The sequence below is a fragment of the Stomoxys calcitrans genome, chromosome 5 (assembly GCF_963082655.1).
Source record: "Stomoxys calcitrans chromosome 5, idStoCalc2.1, whole genome shotgun sequence".
NCBI lineage: Eukaryota > Metazoa > Arthropoda > Insecta > Diptera > Muscidae > Stomoxys > Stomoxys calcitrans.
In genome coordinates, this window is record NC_081556.1 from 103,083,193 (window position 1) to 103,099,061 (window position 15,869).

Below are 15,869 nucleotides of genomic sequence, written 5' to 3' on the forward strand. Positions count from 1 at the left end.
TATATTATACCACTATAATATCGTGGCGTAAGTTTGTATTGGTTTAATTACGCTCCCCTGGAGCTAGTGGAACCTTTTAAAATTCAGGCCCCCTATGAGGCTCGTCAATAACCTCCTTTATATATTGGGTTGCCCAAAAAGTAATTGCGGATTTTTTAAAGTAAATGCATTTTTAATAAATCTTAGAATGAACTTTAATCAAATATACTTTTTTTCTAAAGCAAGCTAAAAGTAACAGCTGATAACTGACAGAAGAAAGAATGCAATTACAGAGTCACAAGCTGTAAAAAAATTTTTCAACGCCGACTATATGAAAAATCCGCAATTACTTTTTGGGCAACCCAATATTTCATTTCTACTTCAGTTTCCTATCCAAGATCGAGCCTCGTCAGTAAGCTCCTGAATATTGCAAATCTACTTCAATTTCCTATCGAAGATCGAAGAGAGTATCAGAAGCGTAGACTATTAGTGTTCCTGTAAAGTCAGAAGAATCTTTTTCGAACCAAGCACTCATTTCGAGCCCAAGGCTCTCCTGTAACCCTCATGGGAACTCTTATGATGTACGAATTAAAATCATAACCTTGTAGCAGCAAATGTTCGCATCTGTCAGTTTCTGCGTAGCGAGAAATGTGTGATCGATAAAATCCTTCATCTTCCTCTTTTAGGATCAGAACACTTTAGGAGCATTCTAGGAGATAATGCAGCATGAACGGAGTCTGGCTCTTAGACGCTTTTTCGAATGGCCTCTACGCAATTCCCTGGATACCCGAACCTAGCCAGAATGTCGATATACCCAGTTAGTATCGATATACCCTCTGATACAATACAGTGCTGAATCACTATCCGTGGTTGAGAACATGGGGAAGATAGTCTGGGCGGTGAATACGTTTGCACCCTACAAGTCAAGGGGACTAGATGACGTTCTGCCTGCAATATTGCAAAAGGGAAGTCCGTATACCACTGCTTGAGATAATATTTAGGCGCTGGTCTACACGTCGACAAGCGGGAGGTGAATACAGTTTTCATCCTAAAGGTGGCGATTCTAAGCCACTCTCTGTCCAAGGACTAGGGACTTATCAGTCCACTATCGTTCATTTTGAATACACTTGAGAGACCAATTGACACATGTTTTAAGGGCCGTCTCGAGCCTACATTGGTATACGGCATGTCTTTACTAAATGCTGGTCGGAAGGTGAACGGATCCATTCATCATGTGTTTGACTACATCGAAGGGTATTTGGGGGTGGGCAACTTCACTTTAGCGGCCTACTTGGACATAAAAGAAGAAGATTAATAGATTGAAGATAAATTCCATACATGGCGCTTTGGTCGATATAAGGGACTCCTCTTTTTTTGGTGAATTGGTTTGGTACGATGCTGAAAGGACGAATTTTTAGGCATTACAAGCGGAAGGGCCGGTTTGTAAGATTGCGACAGTAAGAACTCCGCAAGTAGGGGTTTATCCCCTCTTTTGTGGCTTCTGAGTATCAAAGGGACTCTGAGGTCTATCGTGGCATGGTGGTCATGATAGGTGGCTGTTTCCCCTTCACTATTGCGTATCTCGCTCAGTGGGCAATGAGGAGGCTATCTAGATGGCCGAAGGCCTACGGGCTTGGTATTAACCCCAGAAAGAGTGAGCTGCTACCTTTCACCAAGAGGAGAAAGTTGGGTGTTTTCAGACGAACTATCCTGGATGGGCCAGAGCTTCCGCTTTCTCCGGAGGCCAACTAAATGGGCGTGCTTCTTAACCAAAAACTATGCAGGAAAAGGAACGTCGAGGATAAAGGATAAAAAGATGGGGCCTTAGGCCGTTGGTGGTACACTGGAGCTTTACGGCAGTTGTTCGGTCCATTTCCACCTATGGATGTCTGTTGTGACATAGGGCTTTTGGCAAAAGTGTTCTCCGCAGGATGGTCGAGAAGGTACAGCGTACCGGGGCGGTGCTGATCTCTGAAGCATGGAGGAGTACCCCGAGAATGGCGCTTGACATCATACTAGATCTTACGGTTTTGCACCTGAGTGTTGGGTGCGTGGCAAAAGATCGCCCTAACACTGAGGGAGTCAGATAACTATCGCTCCTCAAACTTTTGTCATTCTTCTGTTTTGCTAGGGGATAGAGATTTGGGGTGACGGCATGCTATATGATACAGTGGAGTACTACGTTGTTGACGCGGTGAACGCCGTTTTCTCAAAAAGAGTTCTGTGGTAGTCAGATAACTAGCTCTCCTCAAACTTTTGGCATTCTTCTGTTCTGCTAGGGAATAGAGATTTGGGGTGACTGCATGCTATACGATCTAGTGGAGTACTACGTTGTTGACGCGGTGAACGTTGTTTTCTCGAAAAGAGTTCTCTGGGCTGGGAGTACCCCGCCCTTCCCGAGACCTTCTTCTTTACATGAATGGGTCTAAATTGGATGGGGGCACCGGGGCAGGAGTCTTCATTGAATTCCTTGTAATTTGTGAATCCCATACGTTTTTGGAAGGATAAAACGTCTTTCAGATGGATTTTTTCGCGGTCCTCAAGACACTAGAAATGATGTCGATGACGCATCGGCGGCCCGATAAGTCTCACTATGTGCGAGGACAGACAGTCGGCGCGGAAGACTCTTTGTGTCGGGCCATTTGGGGTCGAAACTGGTTAGACAAAAGAGCTTCTTCGAATCATGGGAAAGGCTAAGAGCATCTGCTGGTTGCCGGGCAATCAAGCGGTGACGGGGAACGAGGCTTATACATTTTTTTTTAATCAACCAACTCGCAGGGGATGTCCCCTATATATGCAGTGCGTTGCATTGAAAATAGGAGGGGGAAAGAGGGAGTCATGTTTATTGACATTTGCTTTGAATTTCTGGATGTTGTAAGTACCGGGAAACCCACCCGCCAGAAGTCAATTCCACACACGAACCATCCTTGCGAAAAAAAGAATTCTCTCGGTAGTGCATGGTCCAATTAGCTGACCAATCGAATACAATTTCTAGAAAATCTTGTATTTCTGACAAACAACCTCAAGGCAGGAATCAGAAGACTGATTTCCGAAACATACACACCGTGGAGAATCGATAGAACAGAGCCACACAACCCACATTATCACCTCCAATCAGCACCTATGCCCGCCTCTGAACAAGTAGCTCCAAGGATGATTTTGGTGCTCCGGCCCATATATGCGAGTTATATTCCTTCCTCGGCCAGATGTACGTAGTGTAGATATTAAAAAGATCGGCGGGAGTGAAATATTTCTTACACCGCTTAAGAAAGTCCAAGTACTTGAATGCTTTTTTCGACACTTCCGATACATGTTTTGGCCATCGGACGTCACATTGAATCTTCATGGCCAGTACATCAAGAGCCTCTGACTGCTTGATATCTTAACCATCGATAGAAATTGGGGACAACAAACAGCACTGCGTTTTGCGTGCATTAATATCTACTCTGTTCATTTGACCCCACTCAGAAATGGCCAGCACATCCAGGCAGAGCGTTACGTCCACAATCCGTCTCCTGTCTTCAACCTTTTGAAGACTCTGCCTATGATCGAATAAAAATGAATGACAGAGGTTGCTGTCATCCGGGAACGAGTAGATAGGATTCGAAGTCAGACCCAATAGATCGTCAATGAAGATAAGAAATAGAGAGGGAGAAAGGACAGAGCCTTGTGTTACTCCTGCGGTCAATTTACATTGCTGATTGTCGCAGATCCTGGTGGGGAATCAATAAGCGCTACCTTGTGGGAGTTTCATGGCAGCGTGGACGCCTTCTACGATAACAGCGCGAAAGATATCGCAGAATAGGACGTCCCTCATCGTGGGAATGAAGAAGCATGAATTTGGTCTCCTGATAGAAGTCCTGACTGTCCACTCCATCCTCAGTTATTTAAAGTCGCACTGAACTCAGAGAGATTCTTCACAGTGTGCGATGACGAGAAACAGTGCAGACGGTGTAACACCTTTTGTGTGTTACTGCTCCGCAATGGCGTGGAGAAAACAGGATAATGAATGAACACCTCTTTCCGTTTTCGGATTTCCTCCAGGCACTTAGTCTTCTTATCATTCTGGTGTTCGTTACAGGCCTGAATTGACTGTCTTGACCATACTCTCACCGGGAGAATTTTGATTTTTTTCATCTTTTTTGTTAAAGGTTGGCATGGCACTTACGACATTTGTAAAGTACTATGCAATTGAAAGAAATAAATGCGTGCTAAGTTCGGACGGGCCGAATCTTGTGTACCCACCACCATGGCTTCCGCTAAAAATTTACCCTTATTAACTGATTTTGTATTCGAATTATTTTGATCTCAAGAAGTCATATCGGGTTATCGGTATTTAGGGGACCTATATCACCATATTAACTGATTCGAAAAAAAACTTGGCACTGATGTTGTAAGTCATAAAATAGGGGTTTGGGCCAAATTTCAGCAAAATCAGGTAGAAATGTAGACTTCTAAGGGCTGAAGAAATCAAATCCGGATATCGGTTTATATAGGAGCTATATCTGTTAATATACCGATTCGGATCAAACTTGCCATGGATGTTGAAAGACATAACTGAAGTCTATGTTTCAAATTTCAGCCAAATCTGATGAAAATTGAGGCTTCAAAGTGCTCAAGAAGTCAAATCCTGGGATCTGTTTTTATGGGGGCTATACCTGTTTGCAGACCGATTCGGATCATACTTGGCATGGTTGTTGTAAGTCATAATTCAAGTCTATCTCCAAGTTTCAGCGAAATCGTATGAAAATTGAGGCTTCTAGGAGCTCTAGAAGTCAAATCGAGGGTTCGGTTTATATGGGGGCTATCCCTGTTTATAGACCGATTCGGATCATACTTGGGATGGATGTTGTAAATCATAAGATAGGGGTTTGGGTCAAATTTCAGCCAAAACAGGGGAAAATTTGGACTTGGTTTATATGGGAGCTGTATCTGTTTATAGAGCGATTCGCATCAATCTTGCCATGGATGTTGAAAGACATAACTCAAGTCTATGTTCCAAGTTTCATCGAAATCGGATGAAAATTTAGGCTTCAAGGGCCTCAAGAAGTCAAATCGGTTCGGTTTATATGGGAACTATATCTAAATCTGAACCGATATGGTCCATTTGCAAACCCCAACGACCTACATCAATGACAAATATCTGTGCAAAATTTCAAGCTGTTAACTTTACGCGTTGGACCGCTAAAGTGATGTCGACAGACGGACGGTTCATGGCTAGTTAGACTCAGAAAGTAGAGACGATCCAGAATATATATACTTTATAGGGTCGCAGATTAATACTTCGAGGTGGTGCAAACGGAATGATTAGATTAGTATACCCCCATTATACGGTAGTGGGTATAAAAATGGAGTAAAAAGAAGTGTCACCCTGCGGACTTGGCCACATTCTTTAGGTTCCTTATTATTGAATTTAAATTTGTATCGGACAATACTCATTTATTTGTCAGAAGTTTTCCCCCTGCTCCTTAATGGAATGTCCGTAGGCATATTTGCATTTGCAATTGATTTGGATAATGATGTTAGTAGGTAAGATTAGTGGCTGCCCATTGCTGGCAGACTATTTGCAACCTTCTGGTAAGAATTTTATCCCACGAGATTAGTGGCTGCCCATTGCTGACAGACTATTTGCAATCTTCTGGTGGGAATTTGAACCCACAATCCTCGTTTTGGTAAGCTCCCAACTTTGAGAACCACCCTAATGTTTCGATACACCATACCATTGTCGTCATACAAAATAAAATGCCTTACCCGGTAAAGGTATTGTCACGCTCCACATATCCTGTGGTTGTTATGCTCCAAAACCGCCACCAGCAAACCAATGGTCCTACCTTACTACCTCTCTTCCAGCTCATCACAAGGTGACACTCCCACTCATGACGACACACATGACTGATTTCCTTACAATGATTTTAACGGAAATTTAAAATGTTAACATCAGCTGCAGCATGGCGGATAATTTATTTACGCTCCCCGCCATCAAAGCGTCCCATGTTGATTTTCCACAAGAAAAGATGCTTGGGCCCAACAATAAAAACAAAGCAAGAATATAAATCTCTCAAAGCATAGCACACAACAGCCTTGGGGATTGAAAGGAAGCAGCGAGAGCAAAAAAAAAAAGAAAAATCACCACATCTAAAAAAAAAATCCAAAAAAATGTATGGCTTTTTTAATGAAACAATCATCACCACTCAGCAAAGAAGAGGACTCACTTTAATCATTGAGTTTCTAAATTTAATGTGGTCGAATAGAAATTTTAGAAAGTTTATGGTTTTGCAGCCATATTCATTCGTTCTGACAAGGATAACCAACAAATAGAGAAGAACACGTGCAAAGCACTTTTAGTTGCAGTCGAGTGGCTTTTTTGTGCGCCAACGTCACACATTAATTCCACATAATTGACTTTATTGGTGTTTTTGAGAGAAGACAAAAATAATGACGTCACTAAAGAAAAATCTAAACGTTAGACAATTCAATTAGGCTCTTTACAAAAAGCGGGTAGCAAATCATTTCCTGGTATTGGCTATATTCGTTATAAAGTTTTGGTTGGAAGAAGAGAAAAGAAGGAAGTCCCTTAAAAATTTAAAAATATTTTTCTTCCCTCCAACATAGGATAAGGGTATACTAACTTTCCCTTTGTAACACCCAACAAACTGATCCCATAAAGTATTGGGTTGCCCAAAAAGTAATTGCGGATTTTTTAAAAGAAAGTAAATGCAATTTTAATAAAACTTAGAATGAACTTTAATCAAATATACTTTTATACACTTTTTTCTAAAGCAAGCTAATAGTAACAGCTGATAACTGACAGAAGAAAGAATGCAATTACAGAGTCACAAGCTGTGAAAAAATTTGTCAACGCCGACTATATGAAAAATCAATTAATATATGAAAACGCAATTACTTTTTGGGCAACCCAATATATGCATTTTTGACCGCCATGGCATGGTGACTAACATAAATAACCTATTACGGATGCTGACTGAGGAGGTATTTGAACCCTTTTCCTATGCAGACGATGGTATAATCCTTCTAAGGGACAAGGATACGAGTCAAATTTGCCGAAAGGATATTTTAAATGGGTCTCCATGTAGATTGAAATCTGCATGTTCACGAGGAACACGAAGATGGGTCAAAAGGACGCAGCACGTTTCCTGCACAGAACGTTTTCGATATTTGACAAGGTTAAATACTTAGGAGTGACCTTGGACAGGAAACTGAATTGGAAGTGTTAGGAGCGTACCAAGAAGGCTCGCAGATGCTGGGCACTTTGTAGACGGACCATGATTAGACCAATACTTACATACGCCTCAGTAGTACGAGGGAGAAAACTGCAACGAAAGCATAATGAAACCGGTTCAGACGACTTGTTGTCTTGGCATAGGCGGGGCGATGTGGAGCACACCCACCAAGATACTGAAGAAAATTTTAGATATCCGACCCATAGACATGCAAATTAATTGTAAGGCAGCCACTGCGGCTATGAGACTAAGGGTGATAGGAGAATGGATTGAGGATAAGAGCAGGTCACACCATCGCTGTATATTCGCCGACGACTGTAGGAAGCCTGGAAGTATGAAGAGGTTTCCAATCGGATGCCTGGGACGGCACTTGAGTTCGAGTGCAAGGCACTACTGGCAGCGGCACAGTCTTAGATTAGCGAAACTCTGGTATTTTCATCTGGAAGATCATGCTACACAGATACATCAAAGCTAGAGGTCAGAGTGGGCCTGGGGGTCTACATTGAGAACCCAGGGACTAAGATCTGTTTCCGACTGCTCCATCATAATACGGTCCCGCTGGCGGAAATCCCGGTGATCATGGAATGCGTGAAGTTGTGTGATGCTAACGCGAGGACGTGTGAACATCTTTACAGACAGTAAAATTGCCAAAGGTTAGGTTAGGTTTAAGTGGCAGTCTGCCATCAGACTCACTTAGACGTTTTCGTACATTGTGATATGACAGGAACAGAATAAGGAAGATGCCTTCTAGTTCCTACCGTTGAAACATCCAGATCGCTTTAAAAGCCAAATAACTTGCGAATGTTCACATCCGCTAAATTAGACAGGTTCTCAAAGAAATGAAAACCTAAAGTGAAACTTCTTCTGACTGCTAGTACGAGGCAGACACACAGAATCCGAAAATATGCTGACAGACTTAAGGTTGCCAGCAACGACTTTTGCAGAAGTTGTGAGGACATCGAAGAAGTGGAGACTATAGAACTATAGTCTCTACTTCCAAAACTATGTGGCCTAATCTAGACTTAAAGAGGTCTACCGATTTGCTGTCTTAGGATGGAACAAACGTTCGGTCATTGTGTCCGTCATGACAGGTCACTATCTAATCCGAAAACATGAAGTAGAGACTATAGAACTATAGTCTCTTCTTCTTCGATGTCCTCACAACTTCTGCCAAAGTCTTTGCTGACAACCTTAAGTCTGTCAGCATGTTTTCGGATTAGACTATAGAACTATAGTTTCTTCTTCTTCGATGTACTCACAACGTCTGCAAAAGTCGTTGCTGACAACCTTAAGTCTGTCAGCATGTTTTCGGATTAGACTATAGAACTATAGTCTCTTGTTCTTCGATGTCCTCACAACTTCTGCAAAAGTCGATGCTGGCAACCTTAAGTCTGTCAGCATGTTTTCGGATTAGACAGTGACATGTCATGACGGACACAATGACTGAACGTCTGTTCCATCCTAAGACAGCAAAACAGTAGACCTCTTCAAGTCTAGATTAGGCCACATAGTTTTGGAATGCTCACAGCCCCCTCTTTGTGAGAATCTATCATTCGTTGCCATTCGAGCCTGGTCCTGAAAACTTAGCTTACATGTTGCTGGAGGCATACCCACAGATTCCAGTATCCCTGCAATGTGTGAGGTAGTTCCTAGTCTTGCAAGCTCGTCTGCTTAAGAATTCCCTGGGATATCTCTTTGAACTGTTCAGCCATCTCGTTGAGAGATCTGCGACAGTCGAGGGCGGTTTTTGTGTTCAGAAATACGTCATCCAGGGATTTAATTACTGCCTGGCTGCCTGAGAAGATATTGGGTTGCCCAAAAAGTAATTGCGGATTTTTCATATAGTCGGCGTTGACAAATTTTTTCACAGCTTGTGACTCTGTAATTGCATTCTTTCTTCTGTCAGTTATCAGCTGTTACTTTTAGCTTGCTTTAGAAAAGAGTGTAAAAAAGTATATTTGATTAAAGTTCATTCTAAGTTTTATTAAAAATGCATTTACTTTCTTTTAAAATATCCGCAATTACTTTTTGGGCAACCCAATATTTATATCAATCATCATAATGACATTATATCTTAGCCATTCCACTACTTCCTTAATTGCAAGGATCTCCGCTTGGTAACCACTAGAGTGGTCAGGTAACCTTTTCGATATGACCGGTTCTAGATATTTAGAGTACACCAAAAGCATACCTAGTCGTTTAGTTTGGAACCATCCGTATAGATGTCTATGTAACTTTTGTTACCAGGGATATCGTAGTTCCAATCGGTTCCATAAGGAATAATGGTACAGTACTTTTTATCAAAAAACGGCTTAGGTAGGGTGTAATTCACACTGCCTGGAACATCGGATATTGTATCAAGTATAACACAGTGTCCGTAGCCGCCACATGATCACTGAGAAGCTCCCTCAACCTCAGTGGTCGCTGCAATTTGGGTAGCCCCAATGTCCAGAGGCATAAGATGTAGCATTAAATTCAGTTCATTAGATGGTGTCGTCCTCAGTGCGGCTGTGACGCACAAACAAGCCATCCTTTGGATCCGGTTAAGTACTGAGCAGTAGGTGGATTTTTGAAGCGCGGTCCATCAGACAACAACACCATATAGCATTATAGGTCTAATAACTACAGTATATACCCAATGCATGACATGCGGTCTAAATCCCCAATTTTTGCCAATGGCTCTCTTGCAGGTGTATAGGGCAAGAGTTGCCTTTCATGCCCTTTCCAAAATGTTAGATTTAAAGTTCAATTTCCTGTCCAGCAAAACACCCAGGTATTTTTCGCTTAAGTAAATGTAACATTCTCTCTACCTAAGGAGATAGGTTCCACCGAAGGCATATTGTGTCTCCTGCTGAAAAGAACTACTTCTGCCTTGCACGGATTTATACTTAGACCACTTTCGGTAGCCCACTTTGCTGTTGCACTTAGAGCTTCCTCAAGTATATCTCTTAGAGTGCTGGGAATCATTCCCCTAATCCCAATTGCCACTTCATCAGCATACGCGACCACTTTTACGCCTTTTTCTTCTAGAGAGAATTATATATTGTTAATGGCTATATTCCAAAGTAGAAGAAACAGTACACCTCCTCGAGGAGTTCCTTTGCCGACCTATCTTTTTAGATGCACAGATCCCAAGACTGCCCTCATACATCTTTTATTGGGTTGCTCAAAAAGTAATTGTCGGTAATATAGTAGTAATATAGTCGGCGTTGACAATTTTTTTCAACGGCTTGTGACTCTGTAATTGCATTCTTTCTTCTGTCAGTTATCAGCTGTTACTTTTAGCCTGCTTTAGAAAAAAAGTGCGTGAAATTTTGTTTACATTTGTTTGTTTGGCGTCCATTGTAATATGGGTACCACATGTATTGAAAGAAATTAATTTAACAAACCGAATCAACGCTTGTGATATGCACCTTAAACGCAATGAATTCGATCCGTTTTTAAAACGAATCATAACTGGAGATGAAAAATGGATTGTTTACAACAACGTTAGTCGAAAACGATCATGGTCCAAGCATGGTGAACCAGCTCAAACCACTTCAAAGATTGATATCCACCAAAAGAAGGTTATGCTGTCTGTTTGGTGGGATTGGAAGGGTGTGGTATATTTTGAGCTGCTTCCAAGGAACCAAACGATTAATTCGGATGTTTACTGTCAACAATTGGACAAATTGAATACAGCCATCAAGGAGAAGCGACCAGAATTGGCCAATCGTAAAGTTGTCATATTCCACCAGGACAACGCTAGACCGCACACATTTTTGGTCACTCGCCAAAAACTGAGTGAGCTTGGCTGGGAACTTTTGACGCATCCACCATATAGCCCTGACCTTGCACCATCAGACTACCATTTATTTCGATCTTTGCAGAACTCCTTAAATGGTAAAACTTTCGGCAATGATGAGGCTATAAAATCGCACTTGGTTCAGTTTTTTGTAGATAAAGGCCAGAAGTTCTATGAGCGTGGAATACTAAATTTGCCTGGAAGATGGCAAAAGGTTATCGAACAAAATGGCAATTATATATTTGATTAAAGTTCATTCTAAGTTTTATTAAAAATGCATTTACTTTCTTTTAAAAAATCCGCAATTACTTTTAAGGCAACCCAATAGTATGTAGGTTGTTAATAAACTTTCTTACGGTAGAGTTGATGCCTAGAAACTCCAATTCCTTCATAATCGATGTCGGTTTTACATTATTGAAAGCACCTTCAATGTCAAGATTTGCTATCACTGTATATATTTCTTGACAGCGAGAGAACCCCCTATGCACCCGACTAGGTGGTGAAGGGCTGTTTCAGTGGATTTGCCTTTACTATATGCATGCTGCTGCCGCTACAGGCGATCTCCAGGGATCTTTGCCCTAAGATATGTTTCTATCAACCTCTCAAGAGTCTTCAGCATAAAGGATGACAGACTAATAGGACGAAAATCTTTCGCCTTCGTGTGGTAGGGTTTTCCTGCTTTCGGAATCAAAATGACCTTCGTGTCCCTCCATCCCACAGGTATATATGACATTCTGATACAAGCAGAGTATATCTCCCTAAGCCAGGGAACCAGTCTATCATACACAGCTTGTAATTCAACCTAACCTTACCTAGTCTGCATAGATTGAAGATGTGTGTTCATTGTATAGTCCGATATGTTTATAATCTGAAGTATTACCACCCAGTCTCTTCATATAGTTTTCAGTTTCAAGGAATAAGATTCTACCGGGTCAGGTCACAGTAAATACATGTTGTACAAGTATTGGAGCTACCACTAAGACCTCTGGTTAGGATAGGATAGTTTATTGCTAAAGTTCAGATCTTATAGAAATATCGAAGTTTTTCTATCTAGTATTTGGCAAATGCGTTATATGGGAGGCCACCGTAGCGCAGAGGTTAGCATGTCCGCCTATGACGCTAAACACCTGGGTTCGAATCCTGGTGTGACCATCAGAAAATATTCTCGTCGGGGGTTTCCCCTCCTAATGCTGGCAGCATTTGTGAGGTACTATGCCATGTAAAACTTCTCTCCAAAGAGGTTTCACACTGCGGCATTAAGTTACAATTCAATTATTAAAGTTACAATTCAATCAAAATTACCATCCATTATTGTTAGGAATTTTTAGCTCTTATTTATTTTCTACATCTATTACAACAACGTTTTAGTTCTTATTTTCTTCATTTTCCTCTTTCATACTTCAAGTCCTACTTCAGCCAATTACTTATTATATTAAAATTAAGTTGAAAATCACAAAACCTTTATTAAGAGATTAAAATTAAAAGTGAATTTGAGTTTTACCACAAAATTAAAAAAACAGAAACAATATGCTGTGCACAACACTTGTTATCCTTTACAACTTGTAGCATTTCAAGAAAAAGAAAAAAAAAAATAATAAAAAAGGAATCCAAATACAACTTTCCTTGCACCAATTTGTTATTTTTCTGAACTGTAATCTGTATTCTCTTACTTAGTAGATAACAATAAATGTACATATAACGAGAACACTAACACACGGTTCGTTTATAAATTGTAAGGCATGCAAGAAGGGAAGCAGTATCTATGCGGCCATATGTTCATGGAAAACCCACTCTGAATGATGAACTTCAGTTGAATCAACTTTCAAGTTGTGCATCTGAATCTTTTATGGAAGCATAGCGTGTTCTGTTGTTTTTAATATCATGGACGTGTGAGAACTTTTTTCGACTTGTGTTTTAATTTAAACAAAAATTTAAATTAAATAAATATTTAATTAATGAAACCTCAACCTTTTCTATTATTATTAGTTTTATTTGGTTTATATGGTTTCTGCCAGAGTAAAAAAGTTTTCCTTATGTTGGCTAGATAATTATCAAATTTGTTTTTATGCCCACAGGTAGGTAACATACATCAGCGGCGAAGATATGCAACCAAAAAAATATGATTATATTCTAGATTTTGAGTGGTGACTTAGGGGGACTTAGGGGAAAGTGAAGAATGAAGCAAAAATATCAAAAAAGTTTTCCTTGGTTTGGTTGGATAGTGATCGACGGCGAAGATATGCAACCGGAATTATAATTAAATTCAAAATTTTGTGGTTTAGTGGGACCAATGGGAAATTAAAGTAAAAATATCAGCCATACACAAAAAAAGAATCGGTTTTAATCACGAAATTGATTAAACCAATTAATTTTTTAATTGAAACGGCTACAATCAAGAAAATGATAATATCAATCACCATTTTTCGAAAAGTATTAACCAAATATTTAATTAACACCAGTAAGAAAATGCAAAAGTCGGGCGTTGCCGACTTTATAATACCCTACACCTACACTATAGGTACAAAGTGGGAGCTGTATCTAATTCTGAACCAATTTTAATGGACCTATGCGGATGTCATCAGATGGGTTATTAAACATATTCAAACAAATATGTTCAAACTGTAATAACTACGGTGGACAAATGACAACATTAGTGCAGATTATCCAAAACCTGACGAACATATATATGGGAGCTACATCTAAATCTGAAACGATTTTGACCAATATTCTTCAATATTGTGGTAGGCATCGAGGAAAGAGTTGTGCAAAATTTTGGCAATATTGGCCAATCATGCAGTGGCCCTAGAAGTGAAAATATGGCGGAATATATTGGGTTGTCCAAAAAGTAATTGTCGGTAATATAGTAGTAATATAGTCGGCGTTGACAAATTTTTTCAACGGCTTGTGACTCTGCAAATGCATTCTTTCTTCTGTCAGTTATCAGCTGTTACTTTTAGCTTGCTTTAGAAAAAAAGTGCGCAAAATTTTGTTTACATTTGTTTGTTTCGCGTCAATTTTAATATGGGTACCACATGTATTGAAAGAAATTCATTTAACAAACCGAATCAACGCTTGTGATATGCACCTTAAACGCAATGAATTCGATCCGTTTTTAAAACGAATCATAACTGGAGATGAAAAATGGATTGTTTACAACAACGTTAGTCGAAAACGATCATGGTCCAAGCATGGTGAACCAGCTCAAACCACTTCAAAGGCTGATATCCACCAAAAGAAGGTTATGCTGTCTGTTTGGTGGGATTGGAAGGGTGTGGTATATTTTGAGCTGCTTCGAAGGAACCAAACGATTAATTCGGATGTTTACTGTCAACAATTGGACAAATTGAATACAGCCATCAAGGAGAAGCGACCAGAATTGGTCAATCGTAAAGTTGTCATATTCCACCAGGACAATGCTAGACATTTTTGGTCACTTGCCAAAAACTGAGTGAGCTTGGCTGGGAACTTTTGATGCATCCACCATATAGCCCTTACCTTGCACCATCAGACTACCGTTTATTTCGATCTTTGCAGAACTCCTTAAATGGTAAAACTTTCGGCAATGATGAGGCTATAAAATCGCACTTGGTTCAGTTTTTTGCAGATAAAGGCCAGAAGTTCTATGAGCGTGGAATACTAAATTTGCCAGGAAGATGGCAAAAGGTTATCGAACAAAATGGCAATTATATATTTGATTAAAGTTCATTCTAAGTTTTATTAAAAATGCATTAACTTTCTTTTAAAAAATCCGCAAATACTTTTTAGGCAACCCTATATATGGCAGCTGTACATAAACCTGAGCCGATTTCGACCAAATTTTTTAGAAATTGTGGAAGTCGTCGAGGAAAACGTTGAACAAAATTTTGGGAAGATTGGCCAAAAAATGACCAAATGAAAATCGGTCGATATATATATATATATATGAGAACTATTGTGGAAAAGAAACCCAGATATTTGTTTGAGAGATTGAGATTTGCCCAATCTGATAGAGGAAGAAAGTTAATACCTTTTAGAAGACAGAGTCTTATGTTTGAACGACAATTTTATATTAGCAACATACGTCTTTGGAATAATCTACCACACGATATTCAATGCATCAGCAACATGATTACATTTAAAAAACGGCTTGTTCAATTTTTCTCAAAGTTAACTAATATTTCATTTCTTTAAATGAAACTTTTTTCTAAAAATAAAACTTTTTATTACATTTATGAAACATGTTTCATTAATCTCAAATCGATGAACATGTCATAACATTTATGAAAATCAAGCATATAGTTTATGAAAAGTTTTCATAACATTTATGAAAAACTTGGGTGTAGCTGCCATATAGACCGATCTCACGGTTTCAGATCTTGGGCCCATCAAAGGTGCATTTATTGTCCGATTTCGCCGAAATTTCGGACAGAGAGTTGCATTAGACTCTTCGAAAACTTTCTGCAATTTGGTCCAGTTCGGTCCAGATTTGGATATAGCTGTCATATAGACCGATCTCTCGATTTAAGGTTTTGGGCCGATAAAAGGCCTCTTCAATTTGGCCCAAATCGGTTCAGATTTGGATATAGCTGCTATATAAACCGATCTCTCGATTTCAAGTCTTGGCCCCATAAAAGGCACATTTATAATCCGATTTTGCTGAAATTTGGCACAGTGACTTATGTTAGGCTTTTCGACATCCGTGTCGTATATGGTCCAGATCAGTCTATATTTGGATATGGTTACCAAAAAGACCCATATTTTGTGCTACAAAATTGAACAATGGCTTGTACTTATTAGACCACTTAATGTCCGTGTCGAATTTGGTCAAAATCGGACCAAATTACGATATAGCTGCTATGGCGGCATAGATTATGTATTTTTCACCG